The 21,896-nt window shown below is 37.2% G+C and overlaps 1 long non-coding RNA gene across 2 annotated transcripts in view; it reads right to left on the bottom strand.

The window, feature by feature from the left end:
* The window catches only part of LOC131494288 (uncharacterized), a 45,895-nt gene extending 26,881 nt beyond the window's left edge, over positions 1 to 19,014 (bottom strand). Inside the window, exons 1-4 of one of the 2 annotated variants that reach the window (XR_009253293.1) lie at positions 18,863 to 19,014; positions 17,691 to 17,759; positions 13,086 to 13,160; positions 11,677 to 11,778 (exon numbers count right to left, since the gene is read on the bottom strand). This is a non-coding gene — a long non-coding RNA (uncharacterized LOC131494288). Of the gene's footprint in view, positions 1 to 11,676; positions 11,779 to 13,085; positions 13,161 to 17,690; positions 17,760 to 18,862 lie in introns of those variants that run through there. The other variant, XR_009253292.1, reaches the window with a different exon arrangement.
* Positions 19,015 to 21,896: the final 2,882 nt, after the last annotated feature.

Genomic DNA, 21,896 nt, shown 5'->3' with positions numbered 1-21,896 from the left:
CTATCACACAGTATATCTATCACCACAATTAATCTTACATTATTTTCATTACTCTAAAAAGAAATTCCACACTCCTTAGCCACCACACCCCAAGCTCCAATCCCCTGCATTCCTAAGCAGCCACTAATCGACTTCCTGCCTGTATAGATTTGGCTACTAGGGGCATTTCATCAAAAAGTAATCATATATATACATATATATATGATACACACATATATATATATATATATATATATATATATATATACACACACAGAGAGAGAGAGTTCTTTGTGACTGGCTCCTTTCACATGATGTTTTTAACTTTTATCCATGTTGTAACACTTATAAATATTTCATTCCTTTTTATCGCCAAATACCACATTTGTATGGCTAGACCACATTTCATTTTTTTCATTAATCTGGACATTTGGGCTATTTTTACTTGTCAATTATGAATAATGTTGATATAAACACCTTTATATAAGTTTTTTGTATACATATGTTTCCATTTCTCTTGGGTATATACCTAGGAGTGGAATTGCTGGGTTATATGGTAACGTTATGTTTAACCATTTCAGGAACTACCAGGCTGTTTTCATACTGGTCACACAAATCTACATTTCTGTTAGCAATGTATGAGGGTTTTAACTTCTCTATATCTTTTACAGCCCTGACATTATCTTTCTTTTTTATTATAGCTATGCTATTGTGTGTAAAGTGGAATCACACGTTTTTTTGATTTGTATCTCCCTTATGGTTAATGATGTTGAACATCTTTTCTTGTGCCTACTGGTCACTTGTGTATCTTTTTTGAATAACCATTCAGATCTCTTATTCATTTGTTAATTGGGTTGTTTGTCATTTTATTATTAAATTTTTATAGCTGTCTGTATATTCTATGTACCAATCCCTTATGAAATATAAGATTTGCAAAAGTTTTCTCCCATGATGTGAGTTGTCTTTTCACTTTCTTCATGGGGTCCTCTGAGGCACAAAAGTTTGTAATTTTGATGATGTCCAGTATATCTATTTGCATACTGTGTATGTGGTTTTAGTGCCATATTTAAGAAACCATTCATTAACTCATCACAGGTCATGAAAATTTACATCAGTATTTTTCTCTATGAATTTTACAGTTTTAACCCTTACATTTAGGAGAATTGATTTTGCATATGGCATGAGGTAGGGGCCCAACTTCATTATTTTGCATGTGGATATCCAGTTGCCTTATCACCATTTGTTAAGAAAACGATTCTTTCCTCCATTGAGTTTTCTTGGTATCCAAAAATTGTTATTTTTTTTATTTTGGATCCCCCAAATTATCTCAATAACCTGTGACTTTCCAGAAAACACTGAGAACCGCTATAATGAATAGACACATATATTTTTATTTGATATACAATTCTCCCAGAAGCCATTTTAAAAAGTAAGCTCTCACTGTGTCCTAAACCCTTCTCCACCTGAGTGAAATGGTTATGTAGGGTAGCACAGTTAATAACATATAATTGAACAAAATGTGCTTGCTAGCCAAATGAACAGTCATTGGTTTTTTAAAAAATATTTAAACACATCTTCATCACCCATTGCCTATCTCAAGCAGGATAAGACTGAATATGGCCTTAAAGAACCCAAATATCCTTTCATACAATTTGGGTTTCACTCACCCACAAAAGATAAACTTAAAGCTTTACCGTAGCCCCCCCCCGCCCCGCTTATCTGTGGTTCCACTTTCTACAGTTTTAGTTACCAGCAGTCAACAATCTTTTGAAAGCAGACGATCCTCCTTCTGATGAATTGTCAGAACGTCATCAGTAGCCTAACGCTACATCACAGTGCCTGTATCATTCACCTCACTTCATCTCATCACGTAGGCATTTTGTCATCTCCTATCACGAGAAGAATAAGGGTGAATACAGTGCAATAAGACATTTGAGAGACCATGTTGACGTAATTTTTGTTACAGCGTATCTGAATAATTTTCTATTTCATTATTAGTGTTGTTAACGTCTTACTGGGCCTACTTTGTAAATTAAACTTTTTCCTAGGCATGCATGTATAGGAAAAAAACAAAGTATGTACAGGATTCAGTACTATTTACGATTTCAAGCATCCGGCGGGGGTCTGGGAATGTATCCCCTGTGGATAAGGGAGGACTACTCTAGTATAAAATCCTGAAAGCCGTGAGTTGAGGTTCTCAAGATAGACCTCTGCAGTTGAATTTTGTCCCACAACTTACGGTGTGCCGTCGGCTTATTTCTAAAACTCTTTAAGCTTCAATATAAATGAAGACAATAATCTATCATCTATAAAATGAAGATGATAATAAAGCTTCATTGTATCGGTGTAAGCACTTGGCACAGATTTGGACTTACAGTCAAGTCTCAATGCATGTTCGTTATGATTAATAAAGAGTCACCGATTACGCAAGGCACTATTAAGCACTGGAAATAATAACTTAATCAAGACCCAGTCCTTGGTTCCAAAGCAAGGACTGACATACGTTGTCTTTACCAGCCTCTTATATATTTGCTTCCTTCCTGGGAATGTTTTTACACTTAGAGTTATCCTCTTTGACCGTCACGTACTCAATGGTTTCTTTGTTTTAATCTGCTGCTCCAAAGTACAACCCCAGAATGAAACACAAGGTAATCAAATATCATCATCTACGTTTTAGCTAAAACTCATTTACACCAAAGTGTGTATTAAGGTTCATGCAATCATTTATTTCCTCATTTATTCATCAATGAAACCATCAAAAGTCATTGAGCACTTACTAATGCTAAGCACTGAGCAAGATAATGGCAAAATAAATAAGACATGATTCCTAAACCAAAAGGAAGAACATAGGTTATGAATATTAATGAGAATATAAGAAATATAGTTACTTAATAATAATTATAATAAATGCTATAAATGTTCAAAGAAAGATATGGCAAATATGTTTGAAGGGATGATGTCAACAATCTACATGATAGTTGTCATGAACACACATGTCTGTGTTTCACTGAAGAGGTCATTTTACAAGATTAAAAAAAAATAGAAGAAAAATTACCACTAATTCACAGTTGAGACTATATTACAAACGAACTATTTTGCTTAATGGATCGGGCTTTCTTTTTTAATTACTTTTTTAACGTTTTCATTTTATTTTTTGAGAGACAGAGACAGAGCACGAGTTGGGCAGGGGCGGGGAGAGAGGGAGACACGGAATGTGAAGCAGGCTCCAGGCTCTGAGCTGTCAGCACAGAGACTGATGTGGGGCTCAAACCCACAAACTGTGAGATCATGACCTGAGCGGAAGTCCAAAGCTTAACCGACTGAGCCACCCAGGCACCCCTGTTTTTATCTTTAATTTCTTTCAGTTGAATAGACTGTTACTCTTGTTTAACAGTCGTGTTTTTGAATCATTATAATCATTTGAAAACAATTAAAGACTCATGTCATATAGACTAACTCTGAATTAGTTTCTGTTGATTGCCAGTAGGTTAATGATCTCTCCAGCTTATTGATCAGGTTCTCACCAGATTACCTGCAATTTTATGCATTAACTTCTTATGAAAAGCACCTGTGTTTAGTGTAATATCTTCTTTAGCAATGCCGTTCTCACAGTTATTCATTCTTTGAGTATAAGTTGAGTAAGACCAAGTTGTTTCCTAAAACCAGAACCGATTCCACTTTGTCCAACAAGAATAAAAAAAAATTTCAGAATATAAATAGTTTAAAGATACTTTTTTCTACTGTAAATGGCACACAGATGGTGCTTAACTGTTCTCTGAATCAATTCCAAAAATGTGCAACATCCTTAATAGAACTGAAGATGGTTGAGGTTCTATGAAAATCTTTAGAACTTATAATGTTTTTCTAGATTTTAGATTGAAATTTTATTACTGGTAAAAAGTTGTTTGGAGGAAAATCCACTTTTATAGTGAATGACTTTGAATGACATTTAACAATGTTTGTCTAATAAAATATTTTAATTTTCCTTGTACATCATTGCATGGATAGTTAAGACTCTAAAAACCCAAATACTTCCGTCTTCACCCCCACCCCCTGGCTAGCTTGTGTGCTCACAGATGGAGCTTTTAACAATTTTATTTGGATTTCACTCTTCCTTGAAAGATGTATCATTCTGTTTCCAGAACTCTCTCTCTACATGTTTTATTTTCTTGCATTTAATTATTCTCTCTTCTCTTTCATATTCTTCTATTTCATGCCTTTTCTTTCTTCTTATCCTTATAATGGGAAATGATAAAAGCAAAGTAAATGAGGGAAAAAAGAGTAAAAGGAGGAAGGACAGGATCTGTAAATCACAGGATTCCTACAGAAAGCCTGACATATCCCCAGGGGCTCTCTTACGCAAGCGCATATCCACATCTATAAAACAACCTATATGATATGTCATCTTCCCGTTACAGAGTCAATGAGGACTTGAAAACAGTCCTGGAAAGTCTTGGGCTCAAGGAAACACAGAAACACATATCATTCAAATAGAATAGTACATCGTTAGAGAGTGTCGCCATTTCTCAAATGAACGTGGAAAGCCCGAGTGCCCACAATCCAATAGCCGACTCCTGCTTGGAACATTAAGAACATTCGCAGACCAGCAGAGCTGAAGGTGGTGCTTGTACTTGAATCGCCTCTCTGAGGTCCCTGAAAGAATGTTTAGCCACTGAGGATGTTTCTGTTCAATACTACTGTGTGCCAGTCACTTGACCTGGTCCTACCTTGCGGAGACAAATGACAAATGGTCCCTGATTACAAAAACATATAGAATGGAGGCAATTGCATACACAGTAACAAAGAATCTATAGGGTCCAATAAACAAAGAGGTATTTATTCTGCCTGTGGGCTGAGATGGAAATGGGCAAGAGCAGTTTGAGAGACTCAGAATATCTGAAAAGGGCGTAAAGATTGAAGAATGCCCCACTACTAACAATTACTATGGATAATAATCACAGTGAATTGGTTTGACTTGGGGATGATTGCTTACATACTGTAAGGACCAACCCAAGCCTGAGTATTAACTTTTTCTTCTGGCAAGACAGAAATGTACAACCTTAAGCTATGCCTGAAGATGCTCTGATGGAATCTTTCAAAGAAAAAGAAAATATAATTAACAAGCTGGATGTTTTACTCCATAATTTTACTTGTGGCAGGGTTGGCACATTCAAATTCCCATAAGGGCCAAACAGAAAGTGTAAATGAGTGAGTGGAACAGGGTAGAGATTAAACACATATGAATAGAGTTCATTTCCATAAAGAAAAACACAAAGCCATTTCAGCCTTTCATTTTTTTTTTCAACTCTTGATAAATACACAGGTTCAGAGAAATAATTCTCTGACATTTGCTCTCAATTTGGGAGAACACTAGGAATTATTGGGAACTGGGGCAAACTGGAGAGCCCTTGAACTGCCCCATGAGGGTAGTTGCTACTTAACTTCAGCCAGTTTTTGCCATTCCAGAATGTGGAACAAATATCAACAGATATTTGAGTTATTGAGAACTGGAAATATTAATTGTATGTGAATTATCCTAATTTTTATAAAGCATAATTTACTTAAAATGTAAGTCACTCTTGTGCAAGTCAGGGAGCATTGGCTACTTTATGTGGACATGTTCCCAACACCATGGTCAAGATACAGAGCATTTCCTTTTTGCCAGAGTGTTCTCTGATGCAGCTTTTCCATCTACCCTCTCCCACCATACCTGGCCCTTGACATTTATCCACATGTCTTCTATCCTTATAGTTTTTCCTTTAAAAATTTTTCATAGAAAAGGAATCCGTATGAAGTCTTGTGTGACTTGCTTCTTTCACTTAAAATGATGATTGCTATTATTTTACCCATGATGTTTCATGTTTAAGTACGTACATTTATTTTTATTTCCTAGTGGTATTCCATTGTAAGGTTATACCATAACTTGCTTACCATTCACCAGTTGCTGGATATCTGAGTCGTTTTTTTTTGTTTGTTTTTGTTTTTTTTTTTTTAATTTTTTTTTCAACGTTTTTAATTTATTTTTTGGGACAGAGAGAGACAGAGCATGAACGGGGGAAGGGCAGAGAGAGAGGGAGACACAGAATCGGAAACAGGCTCCAGGCTCCGAGCCATCAGCCCAGAGCCTGACGCGGGGCTCGAACTCACGGACCGCGAGATCGTGACCTGGCTGAAGTCGGACGCTTAACCGACTGCGCCACCCAGGCGCCCCCTGAGTCGTTTTCAACATTTGGCTATTATGAATAAAGCTGTTAAGAACATTTTTCTACAGGTCTTTGTGTGCATTCATTTACATTTATATTTCAAAGTGGAACTGCTGGATTTTATGTGTGTGTTTCATAGGAAACTGTTTTCTAAAGGGGCTGTGACATTTTTCATTCTCACCAGAAATGTTTAGGAGTTCCAGCTGCTCTAGAACCTTTCCAACCCTTGATATATTTATTCTTTTTTGTCTTAAATTTTAATTATTCTCATGTATTTGTGTTGGTGTACGATTATGATTTTATTTTTTACATTTTGAAATGTTTATTTATTTATTTTGAGAGAGAGAGAGCAAGGAAGGGACAGGAAGAGAGAGGGAGAGAAAGAGAATCCCACGCAGGCTCTGTACTGTTAGCACAGAGCCAGATGAGGGGCTCAAACCCACAAACCCTGAGATTATAACCTGAGATGAAATCAAGAGTCAGACACTTAATGGACTGAGCCACCCAGGCACCCCAGTCTGCATTTCATAATATGCATCTTTAACTTATCATAGTTCTCCTTCAAATAATAGTGTACCGCTTTCTGCACACTGGAAGAACCTCCTAATAGTATGCTTCCTTTTCCTCCCTCCCACCCTTCGCACTATTTTTGTCATATATTTCTTTTACATGTGATATAAAAACCATAATATTTTTGCTATTCCTTTTCTTATAGAATGTCAATGACATGTGAAAAAGATAAAAAATAAGTGAAAAAAGTCTTCTCTGTTTATTCACATTTTTATCATTTCTGGGGATAATTCATTCTTTTGTGTAGAAACAGACTTCCAACTGGCTCATATTCGTTATGCCTATAAAACTTATTTTAACATGTCTTTAGTACAGGTGTGGGGATAAATTTTTTCAGTTTTGGTTTTTAATCTGGAAAATTATTTTACCTTTATTTTTTAAAGGGATTTCTGTGAGGTACAACATTCTCAGTTGACAAGTTTTGTTTCTTTACCAGTCCAGATGTCACGTTCATGACTTTTGGCTTATTTACTTTCTAATAAGCAGCCTACTGTCATTATTAGCTTTGTTCTCTATATGTTTCTTTCTTCTTCTTTTTTTTTTTTTCCTGATTGCTTCACAGTTTTTTTCTTTCCTTTTGTTTTTCAGCGGTTTGACTATGATGTGCCTAGGTGTATTTAGTGTACTTAGTGTTCTTTGAGATTTTTTGAAATATTGATTAATTGGTGAAGGGTAGCATAAAATATATAGCACTCTGAAATATACCACTGGATATATTATTTTACTCTGTAAACACTTGAAAACCAGCAAATTCAAGGAGAGGCTTTCTCTCAGATCCCCCAAAAGGAACTCAGTTGTCATAGATTCCCTTCCCTGAAAGTTTCATCAACTAGGGAGGACCGACTCACCGCAGGAGAGGAGATTAGAAGTCCACACCACACCCAGACAAACTTCATCACAAACTATCATACTTACTATCTATTCTTCTAGGAGCCATTCATGTTTCCCCAAATCATTTAGTCTCCCCTAAGAGCCCTACATTCCCTTCCCTATTAAGATGTCATTTCATCTTAATTCTAAAGCCACCTCTTGAGTGACTCATTTTTTCTGGGTATTTCCCACATATATATGAATTATACATGTTAATAAACTTCTGCATGTTTTTCTCTTGTCTTTTATTACAGGAGTCTCAGCTACAAACTCAGAAGGGTAGAGGAAAAATTATTTTTCCTCCCCTACATTGGCTTCAGTCAATTTTGGAGAATTCTTGGCCCGGATCTCTACCTATATTGTCGTAGTCCACTCATCCCTCTTCATTCTGGAATACCATCCAGGTATTTTTTTTTTTTTTTTAATTTTTTTTTTTTCAACGTTTTTTATTTATTTTTTGGGGACAGAGAGAGACAGAGCATGAACGGGGGAGGGGCAGAGAGAGAGGGAGACACAGAATCGGAAACAGGCTCCAGGCTCCGAGCCATCAGAGCCCCAGAGCCTGACGCGGGGCTCGAACTCACGGACCGTGAGATCGTGACCTGGCTGAAGTCGGACGCTTAACCGACTGCGCCATCCAGGCGCCCCTACCATCCAGGTATTTAAAGAGTTTGATAATGTCCTACATATGCACGAATGCCCTGATAGACATTTTATAGAAATAAAATAGATTTCTTTAGTGAAAATATGCTCTATGTCCAGAAATTACTCTGCTAAATATTTTAATTTATTAAGTTTACCAATATGCACTTCCATGGTAAAACGATAATTCAGCTATTATTAAATTTAAGTCTAGGGGAAAAACAGAATTTCACATTTGTTTTATTCAGGGGGCTGAAATCATTACCTTTTGTATTTTCTGTGAGGGAGAATATGATCGTTTGAGATTTGTACAAATTTCCTGATTACAGACAGTGGCACAAGGAATAATCCAGACTGGACTTCAGCCAAATACATGGAAATCTAAGGCAAGGTTTTCTGACCCAAATGACTCTAATTTGCTTTTAGACATTTGGTGTTTTAATAAACAAAACATCCATTAATTTAGGCCATCTGGGAAGTACTTCTGTGCTTGGGCCATGAAGTCAGGAATCTTTCTGCCCTGCTATCTTTAACCAGATTATTTGTGGCACTGAGGTTCAGACACTCAGCATTAGGCAAGATAGTCCCAATATATGACACCAATCTTTTTGATAGCGCCCATTCCAAATGATCTTTTAGATACATGCTAGTTTACATTAAATCTCATTCTCTCCTTCCTTCTTTCCTTCCTCTTCATTTTTCCATTTGTTGTCCACTCTAAATTCTTGCCATACAAGTATTCTTACATCCCTACACAGGAGAGCGCTGTTTTTAAACTTCAGTAAGTTTAAATTTAAGTAATTTTTTTACTTAGACTTATCTTATGCAATTATAGTCATCAAATCAGTAGTTCTCACACATCAGTACACCCTGGAATCACCTGAAGAGCTTGCTTGTTGAACCAGATTGCTGGGCCTCGCTCTGAGGTCTCTGATTCAGTAGGTCTAGGGGTGGGGCTTGATAATTTGCATTTCTTGCAAGTTCCCAGGTGATGCTGATGCTGTTTGTTTGGGAATCCCATATCAAATTGTGGTTTTGCTGAGCTAATTATGTGTAAACACGAACCCATATGTTTTCTAATATAATAATGGATGTTCAGTATGTAACTATGAAAACCAATGTTTGCTTTGTGAACCACCAAGAAATTTTCTCACCTATCCCACCTTTTCTGGAAGAATTTTCTAGCAGATCTCACTGGATTCCCCTGATGAATTACCCTCTGTCTGGTTATTCTTACTTCTCCATTTTCTTTTACTTGTACTGTAAATTCAGAATGCCTATACTGTTAGCCGACGACATATAAAATATCACTTGGCATACCCTATACTTCCAGCATAGATATAAAGGGGTTATCAGATACCCATTAGTTTTGGCGGGGAGGAAGGTTTGTCTCAAGGAATCAAGGGAAAAGTGCCCACACAACATTCATTAGCACAGAAAGCCTGGTATTCACAGTATAACTTCGGACAGCTCCCGACCCTCCCTTTTCCTGATCTTTGCCCCTAAATCTGGCTGAATGACATTTTTCTGAATCCCAGAAAGCCATGTTCTCTTCATCATATTACTTGCAAACCAGTATTTAGTAAGTAATGGGTTTGGAGAACCGCATTTAAGGATGGATGTTTATTGATATACATTGACACCGATGAATATAAGTGCAGATTCGATACATAATATGACAAGGAGATTACTGAGATATCATCATTATTTTTTCTGTTATTGTCTAATGATCATTACTGTCACTAATGCTCTTAACAAGTCGACAATGACAAGGTCAGCAAAATCAGAAAGGAGATGAAAATTCAAGACATTGTCTAAAACCGCCTCTCAGCTCTTTAGGTTAAGACGCTCGTACTATATTTTCACAAACAAAATGAAAATGCACACCTTGCTTCCTTTCACCCTTAGGAATTCCCTTACAATGCTGTTCTCATCTGGAATGTCTTCCTTTCTCACCTCTATCAATTCAAACTTGACCTTTGCTTTAAGGCGCAGCTGGAACACCACCCCTCTAACAGAGCCTTCATCAATCTTTCATTCCTGGGAACACCTAAAGCAATTATGGAATGTACAGTTTAGCACTTATATTCTGTCATGTATTTTTCAACATTGTTTAATAAAATTTTCCCCTCAACTGAAAAGAGTGTCCCTTCCAGACCCAATAACTGTACTATTTTCCCATTGGTTCATCTTTGATTGTATTTATATGTTCTAATAACTCCTAAAGAAACATCTAATTATATTGCTTTTCTTGTTACTTAAATCCATTTCTTATCTTACTCATAGTTGAAAATCGTCGGAGTCAAAATTTTGCTATTAATTCATTGTGCGATCGTAAATTTTATATATGTGTGTATCTTACCTCTTGCCTTCTTCATAATTTTCGTTTAATTTACTATGGCCAATACAATGTAATTTTACAGAGAATTGGTCATTTTAACTCAAAGATTCGAACACGGAGTCCTAGTTTTAGATTAGTTGCCTAAACAAATAAATAGGCTCTTAATAATCCTGACTTCAAAAGTCAAGAAAAAAGCACCCCTAATTTTATATCCATAAGAAAGAAATTATAAAGCATGATATAATTTTCCTGCTTCGGGGAAAAAAAATACATAATAGCTAGCATCAGGAAAGTTAAAGTTGTGGCTACAAAACATCATGTAACTAGTTTATTTGCATTTTTCTTTTGTCAACAGCCATTTGGCATCTTGTAGACAATGCTAATGTCTATACGATGCCAAAATATTTACCGTAACAGTCAACTGACATGTGAGGGGAAATCAACATGATTTCTTTCATACCCTTGGTGCTAAATCACTGGCTCAACTTATTTTTTTTAATGGAAACAGCCATATTAACTGGAAGTTTATATCCTAGTCTCTCCAATTTAGGCTAAGAGTGAGGAAAACATGGATATTTCTTTTGTCTCTGCCAGGAGGCCCTTTGCCGCTCTGTAAAACCTACAGAGGAGTCCTGGCTAAGGGAGACAGGTCGGGTCTAGGGGCAGCCTGCCGAGGAGGAAGGGGAAATGCATTATCGATCACAGAGATTGTCTCAAGAAGCTTCTACCCACACAAATAAAAGCTCAGCTGAAAACTGTGGTGATACTGAAAGCATGGTAAATTGATTCAGAGGAGGGGACAAACCACTTTTTGATCAGAAAAGGCCACCATTCAGCATTTTCCCTTTCCTTAAAGGTACAGAAAATAGTATTAAACTAAGCAGTAATAAGTTATGTCCTGCCATATTCTAATTACACCATAGTTGTTTTTCCCCCCTTGCATTTGACGATAATTCCAATTCGGACAGTTTCCACTGAGGTGTAAGAACATTCCATTGTAACCTGTAAAACTTATTTTCCAGAAAAGTTCTGAGGTAAAACAAGTACCTGATACAAAAGGGAAATAAACCTTGGATCCAAGCCTCCTTCCTTATTAACCGGTTCTGTTTTACCATTACCTAGTTATGTCAGCTTGGCCCGGCTGCTTTCATTGCCTGAACTTAATTCTCTCATCTGTAAGATATAATTACCAATAACCATTTTACCACTCTGTGGTGAGAGTAAATGAAATAACACATAGACATATTCTTTGTCAACTAGAAAAAGCCAAAAAAATAAAATAAAATAAAACAAAAAAGTAAAATAAAATAAAATATAAAATAAAATAAAAAATAAAATAAAATAAAATATAAAATAAAATAAAATATAAAATAAAATATAAAATAAAATATAAAATAAAATAAAATATAAAATAAAATAAAATATAATATAAAATAAAATACAAAATAAAATAAAATATAAAATAAAATAAAATATAAAATAAAATAGCAGCAGCCCAGATCACTGACTTCTTTGTTGTTATTCATACCATCAAAGAAGAAAGGGCTATAGAGCTGTCACACCTTGTCATGTACTTTTCATAGCTGCACCAAGCTTTATCAGTGTCCCTAAAAATATGGGTGCTTCAAGTTCCCACCCTCTTATGAATATTTAGTGGCAACTTGAATAAAGCAGCTGCATGATTAATTTAATTTTTCTTTTCTTTTGAAAGTTGGTGATGTGTGGGCAGAATGCATTTGGCCAGTGAAAAGTTTTTTAAAAAGTGCACAAGACGTAGAGTGCCAAACAAAGGTGGCAACCACATAAAAAACTAAACCAACTGACTCCAGTGTAATTCAACCTGCAGTGGTGGACGACATTGTCAGATCCATAGAATCTGGAAAGCTGGAAGAAAGAAATCGAGTTCTCCTCCTCTTCCCTCATGAGATAATCCCCTCTACAGTTGCATGACCAGCTAGATGCTCTTCATTACATCCTAGTCAGGAATTTTCTTCTCCCCTCTATAGCTAATGTGTCAGCTGATCTCACTGTCATCCCTTAAATGCACGACAATTTTTCTAGATTCCTTCTGAAATTTTTTTCTAGGTATCACAAATTATGATATCCACCCCTGGCATGAGATATCAGAGAATCTTCTAGGGAGAAGGAGCAAGGGGCATGACTTTCAAAGTACTAAATATTTTCAAAAGTTCGTTCAGCCAAATGGAGATTTACACAATCCTAAATACATATCATTTGTTTATGAATGTTTCCAGGTCTCCATACAATTTTTTTTTTTACCAAATGGTCATTTTTTTAGCAGATATTCTGATACTCTTACCATACTAGTAATTTTTAAACTGTATCTTTTTATTAAGGTTGTGATATTGTAAACACAGCTTGGCTTATTTTACACATAAAATTAATGCATATGTAACCCATTAACTTAGATTCAGAAATTAATTTATAAAAATAATGTATTTTCAATTTTAAGTTCTTACCATTCTTTAAGTGCTCTAACATCACTGCTCTTCTTGTTCTACAGCCTTTTTGTCAAATGTAATCAGGGACTTTACCTGAAATATAAAGCCATAAGTTTTTCCACCCACAGGTGGAAAATTGAAGACATTTGTTTTATCAGGAGCTGGATAAAGAACAAGAAAAATTGAAAAGAGAAAAAGGAAAATTGAAAATGTTTTAACTCGTATTCTCCAGGCTGCAGAAGACTGTGACTTCAAAATAAAGTACTTCCTTTTTTTACTGATTTATTTTGGTACAGGCACTCATCCTGTTTGACTCAGGAATGCTAGGCTTTTATTAGATTTCCCACTCCCAGGTACCTCTGGGAATGCTGAGAGCCGTTGTTATATGTTCTCAAAATCTTTCCTGGTACTCAGCAGTCACTTGGAAAAACCAACATCTTAACTCTGGACCCTGTTCCCTGGCTCTGAGTTGAGTTTCACTTCATGTGTGTTTCAGGGTGAGGGCGTTTCTCCCTCTTCTTTAGCCTCACCCCAAGTACAATGACAACCTCAAACTTCAAGTCCCTAAAGAACAATGGGACTATATGATGCTTAAGAAGACTATTCCTAGAAGCAACCAGAGAAAGGAATTATAATACAGAAGACTTAGAATCGGTTGTAGTTATTTTCAGAATCTATAGTCAAGGGTCTCTTGGCACCATTTTTCCCCCTTAGATCTTACCCTGCCTCACTGCAGTAAAAGCTCAACATCCCTGTCATACTTCTCCTCTTCTACTTCATAGAGTCCTGCTTAAGTCTTGGTGGATAGGCAAGGTGAACTTTCTAAATACACCTCTTCTCCTGTAGTCTATATGCCAACTCAATGAGGCCAGAGAGAAAAGATATGACTTTTCCATCCCTCTGACTCCCCCAGGAATCCTCAATTTCAGCCCTGACTGACCTCTCCTTAGCCTGATCCATGGGGAACATGCATTCTCTTTGGGAAGAACGCTATCCCCCACCCACAGGTGTTGGTGTTCCAGGCTTCCCTGAAGATAATTCCACAATTTAAAGAATTCTCTGTGTATTTCCAAAAGTGCGAAATGCTAAGAATTGAAAAATGTCAATGGAGTCAAGGAAGTTGAGATTAAGCCATAAAGCTCTAGTTTCTGTTTCTAGCATTTTGTGAGTAAATGCTTGCACAGGAAAACTCACAAACACATACATCCCCTAAGAACAAGTGAAGAAAAAATAATAGCCAATCTAAGTCAGAATCATATTATCAAAGAGAACATTTGCTATCCCAGTCTTAAGTATCATCATATGGGTTTTTCTGATTTCAGGATTTTCTCAAAAAGATAGGTAACTTTCTGTCTGAATAACTTTAAAAATCCCACAAAACTGCTCAGAGTAGACAAAAGGATCATAACAAGAGGATAAGGAGAAAAACAAAAAACACCTCTACCCTAGAAGGTAGAAATTAAGTTCTAGTAACTTGTTTAAGACAATTTTTTTAGAACAATTCTAGATTCATGGCAAAATTGAGAGGAAGGCACAGACATTTTTCCTACACCTACTGCCTCCACACATGCATAATCTCCCCCTTTATCAAATCCCCCAGCAGAGTGGTACATTTGTTATAACTGATGACTCTCCACTGACACAATATAATCACCCCAAATCCACGATTTACATCAGGGTTCACGCTTGCTGTTGTCTATTCTATGGGTTTGGACAAATGTATAATGACATATATCCATCATAATAGTATCGTACAGTTTTCCCACTGCCCTAAAAATCCTCTGCCTAGTCATCTCTCTCCTCCTCACAATCCTTGGCAACCACTGATCTGTTTACTCTCTCCATAGTTTTACCTTTTCCAGAATGTCATATAGTTAGAATCAAGTATGCAGCCTTTTCATATTGGCTTCTTTCACTTAGTAATATGCATTTAATGTTCTTCCATGGATTGTTAATTATAACTTAGTGAACATTCTATCTTATAATTTTCCTAAAGTGTGTGAACAAGTTTCTATATGGATATGCGTATATGTTGTGTTATACTTACTCCAGATCCATAGGGCAGTTTAATATTTATTTTACCACTTGCTTAAAGTTTACTAATTTCTTTATAGCACTTCCTAAATCCAAACCTTTAAAATCACTGAAAATATGTTATACTAAACTTCCAAGCAGTCACCAGCTCCATTTTCGAATAATGTCATGTACCAGGCTTTTAAAGTGTAAACATATTTTCAATATCTTTGGCCCTTTGTGGTCGATAGAATCCTATGATAACATCAAATGAGTAACACTCTAGTATAGCAAGTGTGGGCAGGACCTAGAACTGGCTTCTGACCAACGGGATATGGAAAATGCAATGGGATAGTCATGGCCCTGGTTAGGTTACATTTTATAGCAAGCCTGGATGGACATTTCAGATGTAATTAGGGCCTACAATTAGTTGGCTGTAAATTAATAAAGAGAAAGATTTTATTGGGTGGGCCTGACCTAATCCATTGATGATTTTGAAAGAGGGTTTAGAAGTCAAAAACTCTCTTTCCGGGGCGCCTGGGTGGCTCAGTCGGTTAAGCGTCCGACTTCAGCTCAGGTCACGATCTCGCGGTCCGTGGGTTCGAGACCCGTGTCGGGCTCTGGGCTGATGGCTCGGAGCCTGGAGCCTGCTTCCGATTCTGTGTCTCCCTCTCTCTCTGCCCCTCCCCCATTCATGCTCTGTCTCTCTCTGTCTCAAAAATAAAGGTTAAAAAAAAAAATAAAAAAAAAAAAAAAACCTCTCTTTCCTGCTAACCTCGAACAAGCAAACTACCGTGAGTTTTACTGTTGCAAGAAAACGAATTGTGGCTAGGGCCACATAAGTTTGTGAAGAGGACACTGGGCCTCAGATGAAACTCCATCCAAGGGAAGCCCTCACTTAAGCCCCTGTGAGATCGTGAGCAGATAGTCTAGCTATAGTGGCCATTCCCAGATTTCTGACTCATGGAAACTGTGAGCTCCTAAGTGTGTGTTGCTTAAGCTACCGAGTTTGTACTAATTTGTTACACAACGATAGAAAACCAATACTTCTTTAATCAGAAAACATTTATTAAGCACTTACTATGTGCCAGGAACTACTCTAGCATTGGGGGTACAACCCTCAAAAAGACAGGAAAAGTCCTTCCCCTCAAGAAAATTCTATTATGCGCTGAAGGAGTGGGTCACTGCTGTACTCCATTTAATACAACCAGCCTTTTCTCTTTTTATCTGAGTCATGTCAGTTAGTTGGATGTTTTCTGTTTCATTAGGATAACACTAGCTGCTACAACAGAGAAATCTCCATACGTCGGTGTTTTAATAGAATACAAATGTATATGTATATATATATATATATATATATATATTTTTTTTTTTTTTTTTTTTTCCTTGCACAACAATTCTGTGAGAATGTTCGGCATATAGCATTCCACATGATTCAGGACAAAGAATCTTTCCATACTCTGACACCACCATCCCCTCCAGGTCTCATGGTATTTTGCTTACAGATTAAGCAAACACACTTCTCTTTCCCATGGAGAAAAGAAAAGTGAAAGTAGAGAAGGCACATTTGTTTCTTTATCAGTTCGGCTTGAAGTGGTGTACCTTCACTCGTATTCCATTTAGAAGAGTTCATCTCATGTAGTCAGCTGCACAACGGCTTCTTAGCAAATAATCTCCATTATGGAAGGGGAACATGGATATTTGCTAGACAGCTGGATGTGCCTGCCAGAAATCTTAATAGCTTGATATTTGGCCTCAGGTAGACCAAACTATATTATGGTCATTGAATGGATGAATGAATGTGCTTAGGTATACATTTGGGAATGATGTAGTATGCGAATTGAGCCCATAGGGTATCATGAACATCTTGTTTTGGTTTGTGCTATCTTCCTTCTCACTTCTGGTAACACATTCTTTGTGCTTTGTCTAGAGCCATAAAACCCACTGCCAACCACTGACAGGGGAACACACTGGCCAGGCCTTGTCATTCCAAGTGGACTGAACCAATCTGGGCCAGTCAGGTTCTCCATGGGGTTTAATAGTTGGAAGGATGCAGATATAGGGCTACCAGCAGTTGTCATGCCCTTCATAAGAAGAGCGTTCATGAGAAAGAAAACCTGAGAGACCACTAGTGAAGCCCCAGCCCAATGTTATTTTATTTTCTCATTTTCATTTATCATACATCGTTTGTACTTATATTTTACCTGATCTGGTTCCTAAAGAATGAGCAGCAGGGAGAGACAGGAATTAATTAACAATGAAGACAAGTGTGTGAATAATGCAAGGGAACATGTATAGAAGATGGTGGCCTGACTGGATGACAGAGAGGACAGAGGCTTAAAGGAAGGTGCAGTTGCTCAGTAAGATGGGGCCATCCCAGAAAACATCTTTAAAGCTGGAAAATTAGTGTGAGGTTTCTTCTGTGGGTGGTAGGTAGACATTAAAAATTTTGAAAAAAAAAAAACCAGTTATATTGGATCATAAAACTAAATTAAGAATCCATAAAACTTCAGAGTTGGAAAGACGTAGAGATCATTGTATCAAACACTTCTATTCTCTCTATAATTAAGTTCAAGGTCAAAGTTGAAAGTTGGATGATTGGAAATTTACCTTGTGGGAAAATGAAAAATGGAATAGTGCAGGGTGATGTCACAGTAAGCTTGAGTTAGGAAGGCGGTCCTGAAAAAGCAAGGATGATTGTTAAAAGCATTCCATAGACAGAAACAAAGTAAGGAAAAGTTACACGCATGGAGACTTTAATTAAGGAAATGGAGAAAGATGCTACCGCTGACCAAAACGAGGAAGTTGAGTGAGAATGCCAGTTCAAGGGAAATACCACCAATTCTCTTTTAGATGCACACGTTTGGAGTATGTTGAGTTTCTGAATATAGCATATCACTCGGGAAAACTTTCCAGTAGAACTAGTTATAGAGCACATATTATGGGCTGAGTACTGTGATAAATGATTTATAGATATTATCAAATTCGATCCTCACCACACTTCCTGGGGGTGTTTAACAAGATGGTTTAGCAGCTTTCCCCAAAGTTCCCCAACTACTAAGGGTCAGGGCTGGGAGTTTCGCCAAGACTCAGCTGTTTTCCAGGCTCATATTCTTGACAGTGATGTCTCCCATTATTCTGCCTTCCTGAAGTTAACCAACATGACTCCGTGACTACCTACATACAGGATCTGAAGAAGGTGAAAGGGATAGATACTCCCAAAGCATAGGTGTACATATAGATGCTTAAATTATTCATATAGACGTAACGTGGTGGCTTTGAAAAAGACACGAGTCACTTCTCAAGTTGTGATAATAAAATGAGAAAAGCATACAGAATAAAGGCACAGTCTTAAACACCCACATCCACAAGAAAGTCCTCACCAGCAAACAAGAGCTAATACCAGGGCAGAAAAAGCAATCTCAGAAAACAGAAGATTTAGAAATGGCAGGTTTTAAAGTCTGTAATACCTTAGAAACCAAGGAAGAGGTTAAAGAAGATGGATTTGATTACTTTGGTCAAAAGCAATAAAAAAAAAAAATCAAGCCAAAATTGTGAAAAATAGATTTGGCTATTACCGTACGTAGTGATCTTAGAGGGTATAGTCCCCTATTAATGCAGAACTAGTTTGGGGTGGTTAAATAGAGAATTCGAGGTACGGAAGTAAGAACACTAGGTCTAATCCTGTTTCCACGTGGATTTTTGTCTTCATCTGTCTCTATTTCATATAATCCTAACCTCATGTAATCTATATTTCTACATGCGATACTGTATCAGCATACCTATTTCATTCGGACTTTGATCCTTTGCTATTTGGTCCCCTCAACGATTCTCAGACCAGCCATTAGTTCACAGGCATCTACATGTTCTAAAAAGAACATATATTGCTGTCTGTGTTCTAAATCACAGTGACTTAGAACAGGCAGAAATCCATTACAGGGGAAACCAGTGGGAAAGAGCTGTGTCGTGATAAAGGAAAGCGGACAGCCTTGATAAAGCTTTTTAAAGGAATTCTTTCCTTTCCCCACTGTTACCTGTCTGGCCGCAAATCACTCACAGCCAGACGCAGCGAGGCTTGCAAAAGCTGACTTACTGGCAGAGACCAAACTGTGTCACTTCTCAAAGTGGGAGTAGCCAGACCTGCTGCAGAAGCAGCCTTCCTTCTAGATTTCAACATGGAATTTTTATGTGGTTGTGCGTGCTCCTCTTCGGTGTTATAAAACAGTCAAGCAAGATGAATATGGCTGGTAATTTATACTGGAAACTTGCATTGAATTGTACTTGGATGACTTATTAAATGAAGGATATTATCAATATTACATCTGTCATAAATGAAAAACTCCACGTTTGAATGGATCTAATCCATTCATTGTTTTATGAGCACGCTGGCCTCCAGAGAGAGTCACAAATCCAAATGATGTTCCTGAGTGATGGATTTTATGTTCTCTTCTCAGGCATGGCTGAAAAATGTGCGAAATCCTTATGTAGAATGAGGGTTCCCCTCTGGCCAAGCATCGAAAGAGTCTTTTATAGAAAAATTTCATGCGACTATCAGAAAATGTTTCTGTCCAGCTTCAAAGATTAGGAAAGGCAAGGTGGTGAGTGGCAGATGGGTATCTCGGCATCAGATAAACAGAACTGCATAAAACCTCTTATTTACTTAGTAGTCCCCATAAAATCATTTGATACAAGAGCCTGGATTTGGAAGTCTAGGCTTCCTCCACTCAGTGATCATTGTTTAATTCACCCATTGTGTTTTGCAACAAAGCTCAGGAAATTAAAAACTGCAACAGTTTCCTCATTTCCTTAAGCAAATTCCCTATTATATATGATATTTTGCTTTGATTTGTCATGCTTAATCTCTCTTTGGTGAACTGTAATATCTTCCATGAAAGGCAGGATCCATTTTGTGTAAACTCAAGTCTAAAATAAAAATGGCTGGCTGGCAATGTTCTTTAGAAGCTTTACACATCCTCTCTTATTTAATCCTATAAGGCCTCTATAAGATAGGTTATATTATTATACTAATTTTCAGGTAAGAAAACTGAGGAATAGACAGTGTTGTCTGTTTCTCTCAAAATAAATACATAAACTTCAAAAACATAAAAAAATAAAGTAAAAATTGCCTAATGTTAAACACTGGGCTTCAGAACTCTGGAACTCTCACTCTTAATCATTGACTATAAGTCCTCATAAAGGCACTTTAGAAGAAAATCTCCCAGTGTGAATATACATTATTCTACTGATTGAAAAGTGTCTAGTGCAACAGATGAAAAAGGGATCTCAACAAAGCATATCTTTTTGAAATTTCATAGTAGGAATGAGGAGTAGTAACTAAAAGCTTCAGAAAGAATAAACATCACCTACTCAGAAATGGAGAATCACATGACGTAAGGCATTTTAAACTAAGTTTCATTACTAGAAAGAAGATCACAGAGAACATTCTCAAATTTGGAAGAAGTAAATTTTAGCCTAGAATTTTATGCCCAGTCTTTTAAGCAGTAGACGATAGAATGAAGACATTTACAAACAAGTATGATCTGTGAGAACTTACCTGCTATGAATTCTTTTTTAGGGAGCTCCTTCCGAGTGAACTGCAGCAAAAGCAAATGAGAAAACCAAGAGAGAAGACACTGGATTTGGGAAACCATGACTGAGATACAAGACAGCGATAATACCAGAATCATGTCCAGGCCCTACATCCTGAGGAATCCCGAGATCTCTGAGCCAAGACTGAAGCCAAATAAGGAAAAGCTTCAGGGGAACGTCATTAAGGAAAAAGGTAATTCATTAAAATTTTTAAATGGTGTCGTGTTTGTAAAGAAAAAAAGAAAGATGAATCTTTTAAGTCACTGACATGGAGAATGGTAGAGAAGGGATATTTCAGAGAGAGGAATTAATAGTTTGATGATGAATATACTGGGGAAAGAATTAACAATGGGCAGAAGAAAGAAAAAAGAGATTTTGAAACAGATGAGAGAATGGATGCCGTGTTTCTAAGATGACGACGTTAGAAATTCATTTTATCTTTCTGACTAGGCCACCTCCAAAGTGTCTTTTTTCGACTCTCCATTATCTGACTGGGAAGATACCTTTTTTTGTGGGTGATGAAGAGGAGGAGGGATACTCAAAGGGCTTTCTTCCCCCATCCCACCTCCACCTTTAGGGAGTCACCACGGGAAGTCAACCAGATGAGAAAGAGACTAGATTTGTAAGCAGAATTGGCCAACCTGACCAAGATCCAGAGAAACTTTTTATGCAAGTTTCCAAGTCTACGCTGGTATTGCAGGGGTCAACTGGGGAAGGAGGTGAGGAGAGACACCTTTAGCAAAGGAATCAACATTGAAGCCTGGAGGAGTTAGTCAAGCCAAAGTGAGCAGTAGGGAAAACTTTCCAGGCTGAGGGAACAGCTTGGCAAGAAGTGAGAAGACCATATCACATTCTGGAAACTGATAAGAAGTTGTTCCATGTGACTAGATTGTGAAAGATCTCAATTCATGTTTGAAAAAGCACACCAAAAAGGAGGAGAGCAGTTCAGAAAATCCTTGCTGGAGGGAAGGACCTTCCAAACCTGAGCCAGTCAATGTGAAACGGTTCCGAATCCATGTCCAAACACGAGGAACTGATGTCCCAATATATCTAAAAAATAAGAAAACAGAACAAACGCATGTGAGTAGAGAGGTAAAATTTTATATATAAATCCACAAAGTGAGAAAAATAGTGGAAAGCAAATGTGATCACACTGAGTAAAGAGAATTTCCATTGTGCTCAGACATGACGAAGAATCAGCTATAGGTCTGGAAGCCTGAAGTAACA

This window comes from Neofelis nebulosa, chromosome 14 (genome assembly GCF_028018385.1).
Source record: "Neofelis nebulosa isolate mNeoNeb1 chromosome 14, mNeoNeb1.pri, whole genome shotgun sequence".
Taxonomy (NCBI): Eukaryota; Metazoa; Chordata; class Mammalia; order Carnivora; family Felidae; genus Neofelis; species Neofelis nebulosa.
Note: the sequence above shows the minus strand (reverse complement) of the source record. Positions and strands in the feature narration are given on the sequence as shown.